Genomic DNA, 12,574 nt, shown 5'->3' on the forward strand with positions numbered 1-12,574 from the left:
ATCCTTAATGTCTGACCCTCTGACAGTGAGCAGTATTGCTCTGCCTTCCAACATGGCTCCTTCTACAGTGATACAGTGATTGAGTTGAAAGTGGCAGGTAATGGTCACATTTATCCCCTTGACACCCCACAGAGGTGAGTTTATTCTGTGATGGACTCCGTCCTCTGATTCAATTTTTCTGCAAAATATAAAGAAGTCATAGGAAAAATGGAGATGGCCATTACGTCTACTTACCCCATCATCCATATATCACTGTTTGGGGCTAAATAAAATATATAAAAGGGACTCATCGTGGAAGTAAAGAAATAGTCAGGGGTCATTTGTGTGGGATTGTGTTGGAACCCTTTCTAGCCCAGAATTCTAGGTCCCATTCTTTGTTTCCAAGATTTGTTCAAAGCCTCAGTTTCCTCTTCTACACACTGAATGCTACCCAACAACAACTCTTCAGAAGCAGGGGAGGTATATATGAGTGCAGGGAAATTAGTTTAAGACCTGAATTCTCTCTCTTCTTCCTCCCAGTTCTTGGCTCACATCATCAAATCCATGTTGAAGTCACTGAGTCTAGACAAATGGAAGTGGTGTGCAAGCCAGAGGGCTGGATCCCTCAGCCAAAGGTTCAATGGATGGACTCTGAGGGAGGAGAAATTTCAACTGAGACTGAGATTCACTTCCAGGACAAAAGTGACTTGTTCAATGTAACAACATCACTGTTACTCAGTGAAACTTCTCAGAAGAATCTGACATATTCTGTCTGGAACCCAGTACTAAATGAGAAAAAAAAGAATAATTCTCCATAGCAAATAAGTTTTCTCTCTCCCTTCATTCTGCCCAAAATGGGATTGATGCTCACACTTCATGGTGGAGCACATAAATTTGTCCTGCTCTCTTCCTCACACCCACACCAGTCTCACTGCCAGAATCAACTTCCCTCCTCTTTTTCTAAATTCTCCCATCCTTTTCTGACCAAATTTTTTAGTCTACACCTACTTATCCTCTCCATGTAATAGGACCTTCAGTCCATTCAGGCTGGTATAACAAAGCCTATGTCTTATAAACAATAAAAAAAATTATTTCTCAGTTCTGAAGGGTGTAAGTTCAAGATCAGGAAGTCAGCATACTCAGGGTCTTAGTCAACCTCCTCCAGGTTGCAACAGCCAACATTTCATTGTGTCCTAACATGGTAGACGGGATAGGGAGCTTGAGGGGGATAGGAGGTGATCTCTTTTATAAGGACCCTAATCCCATTCATGGTCTCAGAGCTTCACATTGGGCATTGGGATTTCAACATATGGATTTTGAGGGGATCCAAGCATTAGCATTCTTCACCAAAAACTACTATCAGACTTTCTCTCTACTTGCCCTCCAAAGGGTCAGTCTCTCCTGCATCTTATTTACAATGTTTCTCCTCAGGTTTTTGTGCTGATATTCTCCCTCTTCCTAGATGATCTGTTGCAAAAATATGAGCCTAAATACAGATCAACTCTTTGTTAACATGCAGTAATAACTTTGATTTATCTGGCTATGTTTATATTTCCCTTTCTTACTAATATCTGCTAGATCCTGTTGTCTTGCCATGGTTTTCTTAAATTATTGTATTTCTGTTTTGTGGTATTCCTTCATAGAGACTAATATTCATTAAGAGTATTTTAATTCATGGCTAAATGTTTGGCTACAATATTCATCTATTCCATGGCTGCATTTCTCTAGTAAATCTTGATTATCCTTTTTAGCCTTTTTCCACATATAATTTTTGTATGGTTGCTATGCCAGTCTTACTGTCTTATTCATTATTACATGCATTGAATTTTCCTGGGCCAGCTATTTCCACAAGTTTCTTGTGAGGCAAGGAGGATAGCTGGTTCAGTCTTCCAGAATAGCTGATTCTCATATCCAACTGCTGCCACAGAGACAGGCTTCTTCCTACCAATATGGCTCCTGTGTGTGAATATTTGCATATCCCATGCCCTCTGCTTCTCTAAATATTAATAGGCCTAGGATACACACCTCAGCTCCTGAACCATTTATAACAAACAAGCACTTAGCTTTTCCTTTTCAAGGTGTGTTCCTGGTCCTCAGTAAGGATATCATTGCTAGTGCTTTCTGATATTTGCTATTGCATGCTCTTCTCACCATTTTCCACACCTCTCTTCACTTCCTCCCACATAGCCTCTATGTGCCCATAACTACGTTTAGCAGCCTTTACACCTATTTTAATGTCGGGTATTTACAGTTGTTTTTTTGGTGTGGTTTGGGGGGTTCTTTTTCTGCTGGTATTTTATACCTAAGTAGAGAAGGGGAACACAATGGCTTATGCAGCCATATTCAGATTGGATTGAAGTCAGATGTGGGGCAATTCTTGGTGATGACAACACCTAAAATGGCCATGAGAGCCAGTGGAAAAAGTAGAGTCAACGTAAAGACCTATGACATTTGCCCTCTCTCTAGCTCTCAAACTTCATCCCAGTTTATCTTCCTTTCTCCCTTACTGAGCTCTGGGCACACTGGCTTTGACCAGGCATTAGGCTTTTTCTTACATCGGACCTTCACACTTGCTACCTCCTCTGACTGGCATACTCTATTCTGGCCTTTTCTTAGTAGAATTTATTTATATTTTGAGAGAATGACATGGTGGGGTCACACCAAAATCCTGCTTTGTCCAAGCTCCAGCAACCTTTTCCTCCATCCATACTCACTCTTCATTGTTTCATTCCTTCCTCCCTAAACCGTGTCTTCAACACACACACACACACACACACACACACACACACACTGAATTATTTACTTCTATTATAGCGGAAAACTCAACTTTAACTCCTACCTCCAAATTTTCCTGTCCAGGCCTATCAAAGCCTCCGCTGAAGTAAGTGCTTTACATCTAGGAACCTTATTCTTAGAAGGAGGTGAAAATAAAAGTGCAATGAAAATAATGTTTAATTCCCGGTACCATATCCTAATACATTTCAAAGAGAAAGTCAGAGGAAACTAACATGTAGAAAGGGAATAAGACTTGTCTAAGATAATTTGTCCATTCAAACCAGGTGTAGCTGAGCACCAAACACTCACCAAACTTAACTTCTTAGTCTCCTATCCTAGAACTATAGCCAGAAAGAGGGAATTTAATTGGGAGCAAATTAGGGAGCTAGAGAGAGAGCAAATTATGTAGATATTCACTTTGACCCCATTTTTCTCCACTCATTGTCATGGCCAATTCTAGAAATATCTGATATCTGACTTACATTTAAATTTTTAAATTTCCCATATGAATATGGTCACCTACGTCATTGTGTTTTCCAACAACATTGTACCCCATTTATATGTGGTAGTTTTTCAATTATTCTCTCTATTCTTCATCTGGAAAATACTACTTACTCTCTAGTCTTGGAATAAATATTACTTCCATAGAGCATTTCTTTTAACATGCATCTGCCTGAATTAGATTCCAGCATTATTCTCTTTTGTGTATTTTTATCTTTTTATAATATTGATACTAAAACGATGCAATTGTACATATAACTCCTATTTATTGCATTCATATTTATTGTTACTGTCACTCAGTTTACAGTAAGTTTACTGAAGATGGGAGGCATGATTTTTTAACATCACTCTAAACACACTACCTAATATAGTACAGGGAACAAAGAAAGCATTCAATAAACATTTGTTGTTAAAGAGTTCAATAACAAGGGGAAGCAAGATGGCGGCGATATAGGCAGACGCGTCCCAGGTCTTGTCCCGGAGCAAACGGAGTAAGCAGCTGAAACTAATAACACCCACCCCGAATTGGCAAATTTACTCAGCTGGTGAGACGGTTTGCAGCCGGAAAGGGCAGACCTCCCCTGGAAAGGTTAAAAACCAGGGATCTGGGCAGGAAAGTTTGCCAGACCTGAGCCCAGAGGGTCGGAGGGAGACCGCATGGCAGACAGCCACGTCTCTTGGGACAGACACAGACCCTGACCAGGGTAAGGAGTTCCGCGGGTTTGCTGGCGCCAGGAGATTTGAGATTTGGATTTTGTGATTGCGGAGAACTGAGACTAAAGGGGGCACCCTGAGGAACTGATCAGACCATGCAGTGCCCATAAGAGAGGAGCGTTTCCCAGACCATGCAGTGCTGGTAAGAGAGGAGCATTTCCCAGACCGGTAAGAGAGGAGCGTTTCCGCGGCGGGCCGGCGTTTGTCTGTTTCTTTGTTTTCACTGAACCCTGCTCATAGGACAGTTCGGATACAGACACTCACCTGTGCTGAAGAGAGGGTGAAGGTGCAGACGAGGGGAATCTGGGGAGAGGCTGAGGAAAGAGGGGGAGCCGGAGGAGGTGGCAGCGAATTGAGTGCTGAGACACCCCTGGGCCCAGGACTGGGGCAGCCATTCCTCCAGAGGGTGGAATTCCTCCCCCTAGCCCCCCAGGCAAGGAGCACAGCCACACCCAGATTCCACCCTGTATGAGATAAAGGATTAAAACAAGCTGATTAGTCCCGGGGAGTTACCAGGGTCTGGCCTATAGAGGGATTTTCAGTCCCACCAACAACACAGAGCAGGGTAAGGATTAAAAAAGGATAGAGAAGCTGTATAGCCTCAGAGGCCAACCCAAAAACACTGCCACCCAGAGGCTGAGCCACAAACTGACTCTTAGGGGAATACAAATTAAGGCAGACTGGATCACAAATACGGCCTGCTTTAAAATCAGGACTGTGATTTACAGCACGGAGGAACAGTGTAATGCAGGCAAATTCAACACTCTCCTAAATACCTGGCAGGACTAAGGTGAACCAGGTTGAAGAGTAGAAGAACCGAAAGACCATCACTACTGCAAATTTTTTCTTTTTCTTTTTCTTTTTAATTTTTTCACCTTTTTACTAAGAAACCAATTTTTTTTTCTCTTTTTCTTCTTTTTCCATCACCTGATTTTACCCTTTCAATTACCACATTTTTATTTTTAACCAGTATTATTACTGCTACCATTTTACCATTTTTTAAAGTGCCATTTTATTTTCTCTTTATTTTCTTTTGGGATTAGTGTTCTCCATTCTATTTTCATCGTTCCTTTAGCATTAATTTTCCCTATCTCAATTCCACCTCTTTGCTAAAACCCTCTTCCTTACTTTTCCCCTTTTGGTGTCCTGTTTCTCTTACCCTATTCCTGCTCCAGACTTTCCCAATTCCCTCTTTTTACCCCCTGTCTAATTCCACCCTACTTATATATCCTATTTCCAATCTACTGCTCTAAATCCTTATACACCTATTCTTTATCCTTCTTCACTTTCCAAACATTTTTTTCTCTCTTATCTTTCTATTGTTTTCTTGATTGTTGAATATATTGGGCTTTTTTTTTTTTTATTTGTTTGTTTGTTTTGTTTTGTGTTTTTTCTTCTTTTTAGGACTTGTTGTGAGGTTGTTTTTCTTTTTCTTTTTCTTTTTCTTTTTTTTTTTCTGCTGGTTTTTCCCTTCCCTCCCCCACCCCACCCTGGTTATTTTTGTGCTTCTGTTTTCCCTTACCCCTCTGGATATTATTGGTGGTTTGTAGTTTGCATTCATCTCCAGGGATCTGTTGCTGGAATTTGTTGAGATTAGTGGCAGTTCTATTGGAGTTTGCTCCTCATACCAATAGTCTCTTCCCCGCTTCTACTTCATTCTCTTTTTTCGCTCTCTTTTTTTCCCCCCTCTTTTTTCCCAATTCTATTTTTGCACTCCTTTTTTGTTTGTTTTTTTCTTATTTTTCTTTTCTGTTCTCTCTTTTATCTTCTTCTCTTCTTTCTCCCTTATCCCCTAATTCTCTTAATTCGGGTGGTCACCTTTATTTGGGGTTATTAATATTGTGAATATACTTGTGTTCAGTGCCTGGTACGTTGTGCCTTGCTCTGTTGTATTTTGTGCCTTTAAATCAACGCAGCAGATCCAAGCAACAGCAGCCCCCTGATCACCGCAGCCTCCTGATCACCACAGCCTCCTGATCACCACACCCTCTGTCTGTGGAACAGCAGCTGTACGTGAAGCCTCCCCCCACCAGCCAGAAGAGCCAACACAGCTGTGAACAACACCCACAAGAGGAGCTGCTGCCAACTGGAAAGCAGCTGCTACCGCAACCGTCTGAGCAGCAACCACAACCCAAGGAGCCCCTGCCACCCAGGGAGCAGCCACTGAACATCTCAACATCTACATATGTCAGCGAGATCAAACATGGGTAGGCAAAGAAACCCCCAAAGGAAAGAAAAGGAGGACTCACCAGAAAAGCAGCTAAGTGAGACAGAGATATGCAACATGACGGAAAAAGAATTCAGAATAAGGTTCCTAGAGTACATGCACTGGATGTTCAAGAAGCAAGAAGAAACAGATGAAAAACTCAACTACTTATGCAAGAAGCTAGAAGAAACAGATGAAAAAATCAACAACTTAAGTAAGTCCCAAGAAGAAATGAAGAGTGACATAGCTTCAATAAAAAACTCCATTGAAAGTATCAACAGTAGACTGGGAGAAGCGGAGGACCGAATCAGTGAATTAGAAGACAAGGAAGCAAAACACACTCAAACTGTACAGCAAATGGAGAAAAAAATTAAAAGACAGGAGGAGAGCCTAAGGGAGCTTTGGGACAACATGAAACGAAACAACATACGAATAACAGGGGTGCCAGAACAACAGAAAGATGAACATGGATTAGAAAACCTATTCGAAGAAATAATATCAGAAAACTTCCCTGAGGTGGGGAAGAAAAAAGTCACACAAGCCCAGAGAGTCCCAAACAAGGTGAACCCGAAAAGACCCACACCAAGACACATCATAATTACCATGGCAAATGTTCAGGATAAAGAGAGAATCTTACAGGCTGCAAGAGAGAGACGGAAAGTAACATACAAGGGATCTCCCATTAGATTATCAAATGATTTCTCAACAGAAACACATCAGGCCAGAAAAGAATGGACGGAAATCTACAAAGTGATGCAAAGCAAAGGACTGAATCCAAGAATACTCTATCCAGCAAGGCTATCATTCAAAATTGAAGGGGAAATAAGAAGCTTCACAGACAAAAAAGGGCTAAGGGAGTTTATCACCACCAAGCCAGCCATGCAAGAAATGCTAAAGGGACTGGTGTAAAAAGAAGAAATATCAAGCTCAGAAAGAAAACAGCCACACACACACAAAAAAAAGAAATGGCTACAAACAAGTACCTTTCAATAATAACTTTAAATGTAAATGGACTAAATGCTCCAACCAAAAGACATCGAGTGGCTGAATGGATAAAAAAACATGACCCATACATCTGCTGTCTACAAGAGACCCACCTCATTGGAAGGGACTCACACAGACTGAAAGTGAAGGGATGGAAAAATATCTTTCACGCAAATGGAAAGGAAAAGAAAGCTGGGGTAGCAATACTTATATCTGACAAAATACATCTCAAAGTGAAGGCCATAACCAGAGATAAGGAAGGCCACTTCATAATACTAAAGGGATCAATACAACAAGAAGATATAACCCTGGTAAACATATATGCACCCAATGCAGGAGCACCCACATACATAAGAAAACTTCTGGAAGATATCAGGGGAGAGATCAACAACAATACAATCATAGTAGGGGACTTTAATACACCACTGACATCACTGGATAAATCCGCTAGACAAAAACTCAGCAAAGAAACAGCAATCCTAAATGACTCACTAGATCAGATGGACTTAATTGACATCTTCAGAACACTTCACCCCACAGCTGCGGAATATACATTCCTCTCAGGTGCTCATGGGACATATTCAAAAATAGACCACATATTGGGTCACAAGCAAAGTCTCCACAAATTCAAGAAGATTGAAATCATAAAAAGCTTCTTCGCAGACCACGATGGTATAATGTTAGAAATAAACTACAATAAAAACAACCCAAAATACTCAAACACTTGGAAGCTGAATAGCATGTTATTAAATATTGATTGGGTTACCGATGACATCAAAGAAGAAATTAAAAACATCCTGGACACTAATGACAATGAAAACACAACAATCCAAAACCTCTGGGACACAATGAAAGCAGTCCTGAGAGGAAAGTTTATAGCTCTACAGGCCTATCTCAAAAAACAAGAAAAAATGGTAGTCAATCATCTAACTCTACAACTCAAAGAATTAGAAAGAGAGCAACAAGAAAACCCCAGAGTGAGCAGAAGGAAGGAGATAATAAAGATTAGAGCAGAAATCAATGACATAGAGACCAAAAAAACAATACAGAAAATCAATGAAACCAAGAGCTGGTTCTTTGAAAGGATAAACAAGATTGACAAACCCCTCGCCAGGCTCACCAAGAAGCAAAGAGAGAGGTCCCAAATAAACCAAATCAGAAATGATAGAGGCAAAATAACAACAGACCCCACAGAAATACAAATGATTGTTAAACAATACTATGGGCAACTCTACTCCAACAAACTAGACAACCTGGAGGAAATGGACAAATTCCTAGAAAAATACAACATTCCAAAACTCAATCAGGAAGAATCTAAAAACCTCAATTGGCCAATAACTATGGAAGAAATTGAAGCAGTCATCAGAAAGCTTCCAGCAAACAAAAGCCCAGGGCCAGACGGCTTCACAGGGGAGTTCTACCAAACATTCAAGGAAGAACTAAAACCTACCCTCCTCAGACTACTACAAAAAATTCAAGAGGAAGGAACACTTCCAAGCTCATTCTATGAAGCCAGCATCACCCTAATACCAAAACCAGGTAAAGACATCACAATGAAAGAGAATTACAGGCCAATATCCATCATGAACATAGATGCCAAAATCCTCAACAAAATCTTAGCAAATCGGATCCAGCAGTACATCAGAAGGATCATACACCATGACCAAGTAGGATTTATCCCAGAGATGCAAGGATGGTACAACATCCGTAAATCAATAAATGTGATACATCACATAAACAAATTGAAAGAAAAAAACCACATGGTCATATCAATTGATGCAGAAAAGGCATTCGACAAAATCCAACACCCATTTTTGATAAAAACTCTCAGAAAGGTGGGAATAGAAGGATCATACCTCAACATAATAAAAGCCATATATGACAGGCCCACAGCCAACATCATACTCAATGGTCAAAAACTAACACCATTTCCCCTAAGAACAGGAACAAGACAGGGATGCCCACTCTCACCACTCCTGTTCAACATAGTACTGGAAGTATTAGCCATTGCAATTAGGCAAGAAGAAGAAATAAAAGGCATCCAAATTGGAAAAGAGGAAGTAAAACTGTCCTTATTTGCAGACGACATGATATTATACATACAAAACCCTAGAGACTCCATCAAAAAGCTACTAGACTTAATACATGAATTTGGCAATGTAGCAGGATACAAAATTAACCCCAAGAAATCTGAGGCATTTCTATACACCAATAGTGAACTTTCAGAAAGGGAGATCAGAAAAACAATCCCATTTACCATCGCACCAAAAAAATTAAGATACCTAGGAATAAACTTAACTAAAGAGGTTAAAGACCTCTACTCAGAAAACTACAGGACGTTGAAAAAAGAGATAGAGGAAGACATAAACAGATGGAAGAACATACCATGTTCTTGGATTGGTAGAATCAACATCATTAAAATGTCCATACTACCCAAAGCAATCTATACATTCAATGCACTTCCCATTAAAATACCAATGGCCTTCTTCAAAGATCTAGAACCAACTCTCCAAAAATTCATCTGGAATAAAAAAAGACCCCGAATAGCTGCAACGATCCTGAGAAAGAACAAAGTAGGTGGGATCTCAATGCCAGATATCAAGCTGTATTACAAAGCCACTGTTCTCAAAACTGCCTGGTACTGGCACAAGAACAGACATATAGATCAGTGGAATAGAATAGAGAGTCCAGAAATTAGCCCGAACCAATATGCTCAATTAATTTTTGACAAAGGAGGCATGAACATACAATGGAGCCAAGATAGTCTCTTTAATAAATGGTGTTGGGAAAATTGGACAGACATATGCAAGAAAATGAAACTAGACCACCAACTTACACCTTACACAAGAATAAACTCAAAATGGATAAAGGACTTAAATGTACGACAGGAAACCATAAAAATTCTAGAAGAATACAAAGGCAACAAAATCTCAGACATATGCCAAAACAATTTCTTCACTGATACAGCTCCTAGGGCAGTTGAAACTAAAGAGAAAATGAACAAATGGGACTACATCAAAATAAAAAGCTTCTGCACAGCAAAAGAAACCATCAACAAAACAACAAGAAAACCCACCTCATGGGAAAACATATTTGCCAACGTCATATCTGATAAGGGCTTAATCTCCAAAATTTATAGGGAACTCATACAACTTAACAAAAAGAAGATAAACAATCCAATCAAAAAATGGGCAAAGGATCTAAATAGACACCTTTCAAAAGAGGACATTCAGAAAGCCAAGAGACATATGAAAACATGCTCAAAGTCACTAATCATCTGAGAGATGCAAATCAAAACAACAATGAGGTACCATCTCACACCTGTCAGAATGGCCATCATCAACAAATCAACAAACGACAAGTGCTGGAGAGGATGTGGAGAAAAAGGAACACTTGTGCACTGCTGGTGGGAATGCAGACTGGTGCAGCCACTATGGAAGGCAGTATGGAGGTTCCTCAAAAAATTGGAAATGGAACTCCCATTTGACCCTGTGATCCCACTTCTAGGAATATATCCCAAGAAACCAGAAACACCAATCAGAAAGGATATATGACCCAGATGTTCATAGCAGCACAATTCACCATAGCTAAGATCTGGAAACAGCCTAAGTGCCCATCAGTAGATGAATGGATTAGAAAACGGTGGTACATCTACACGATGGAATACTATGCTGCTGTTAAAAAGAAGGAACTCCTACCATTTGCAACATCATGGATGGAACTGGAGAGCATTATGCTAAGTGAAACAAGCCAGTCAATGAAGGAAAAATACCACATGATCTCACTCATTCATGGATAATAAAGACCATTACAAACTTTTGAACAATAATAGATACAGAGGCAGAGCTGCCTCAAACTGATTGTCAAACTGCAGTGGGAAGGCCAGAGAGAGTTGGGGGGCAGGAGGGAGGGGAGTAAGAGATCAACCGAAGGACTTGTATGCATGCATATAAGCATAACTAATGGACATAAGACACTGGGGGGTAAGGGAGGGTAGGGGTTTGTCAAGGGCGGGGGGGAAAAAAGGACACTTATGTAATACCCTTTGTAATACTTTAAGCGAAAAAAAAAATAAAAAATAAAAAATAAAAAATAAAAAAAATAAAAAATAAAAAAATATATATATTTAATACAAAAGTCAGACAATTCCAAACAATAAATACCACTGAAAAGAAAAAAAAAAAAGAGTTCAATAATAAGGAAGGCAAGGGTTTTGAATGGCTTGTCCATGTGGACAGTGAAGTCACAAGGATAATGACCTACCTGGGATTGGAGGGTGTCATAGAAGACAGGACCTGCTGCATCAACAAATGGGGAGAGTGACCATGAGTAGATGAGTAAATGAAAAGCTGTAGTACATTTACATAAAGGAATACAATGCAGCTGTAAAAAAGATGGAGCTCTTACCCTTTGCAACAGCATGATGGACCTGGATATTATTACACTAAGCAAAAATAAGCCAGTTAGAGAAAGACAAATACCATATGATCTCACTAATATGTGGAATCTAAGGAACAAAATAAACTGACAAAGAAAATAGAATCAGAGGCATGGATACATGTAAGAGACTAACAGATCTCAGAGGGATGGGGAGTGAGGGGGACTGGAAGAAATTATCCCATGGACATAGGCAATAATGTGGTGATAGCCTGGGGTGGGGAGCTGGGTAGAGGGGAGCAAACAGGGTGATACTGTCAATAATTTTTTTTAAAAGAAGAAATTAAATCAATAATTCTAAGCCTTTTTAAACAAGAACCACCAGTCTGATATAAATACTTAGGCCTGAGGCAGACCTAGACCTTCACTACCTACTCTGACCACCAGCCATGTGTGCTCACTCAGGATTACAAAGACTAGTGCACCATAGCCAGGATAACAACCTACCTGGCAAGTTGGAACTCACAGACATGCCACCTGTACTCTGTGGTGTTCCTCAGATTGAGGTCACTTTTGATATTGATGCTAATGGCACCTTCAATGTCTTTGCTGTGGATTCGACTACAGGAAAAGAGAACAAGATTACCATCACTAACCAGGAGAACTGTTTGACCAAGGAAGACAGCAAACATATGGTCTGAAAGCTGTGAGAAGTACAAAGCTGAAGAGGAGAAGCAGTGGGACAAGGCATCTTCCAAAAATTCACTTATACTCTTTGCAGTCAATATAGAGGCAATCACCAAAGATGAGAAACTTCAAGTTCAGCTCAATGATGAGGATAAACAGAAGATTCTTGACAAATGTAATGAAGTTACACCTGGCTTGGTAAGAATCAGACTGCAGAGAAGGAAGAATTTGAACATCAGCAGAGAGAGCTAGAGAAAGTCTGCAACTCTATCCTTCCCAAGCTGTCCCAGAGTGCAGGAGGTTAGTGCGGGAGGTAAGCCTGGGGCTCCCCTAGCATTGAAACTCCTCTTC

At 40.2% G+C, this 12,574-nt stretch overlaps 1 pseudogene; it reads left to right on the plus strand.

Annotated features, from left to right (window-relative positions):
• Positions 1–100: 100 nt before the first annotated feature.
• On the plus strand, positions 101–12,528 carry LOC139018458 (heat shock cognate 71 kDa protein pseudogene; annotated as a pseudogene).
• The last annotated feature ends 46 nt before the right edge of the window (positions 12,529–12,574 follow it).

The sequence above is a fragment of the Myotis yumanensis genome, unplaced genomic scaffold, assembly GCF_028538775.1.
Source record: "Myotis yumanensis isolate MYYU_CA2020_CCGP unplaced genomic scaffold, mMyoYum1.0.hap1 SCAF_10, whole genome shotgun sequence".
Taxonomy (NCBI): Eukaryota; Metazoa; Chordata; class Mammalia; order Chiroptera; family Vespertilionidae; genus Myotis; species Myotis yumanensis.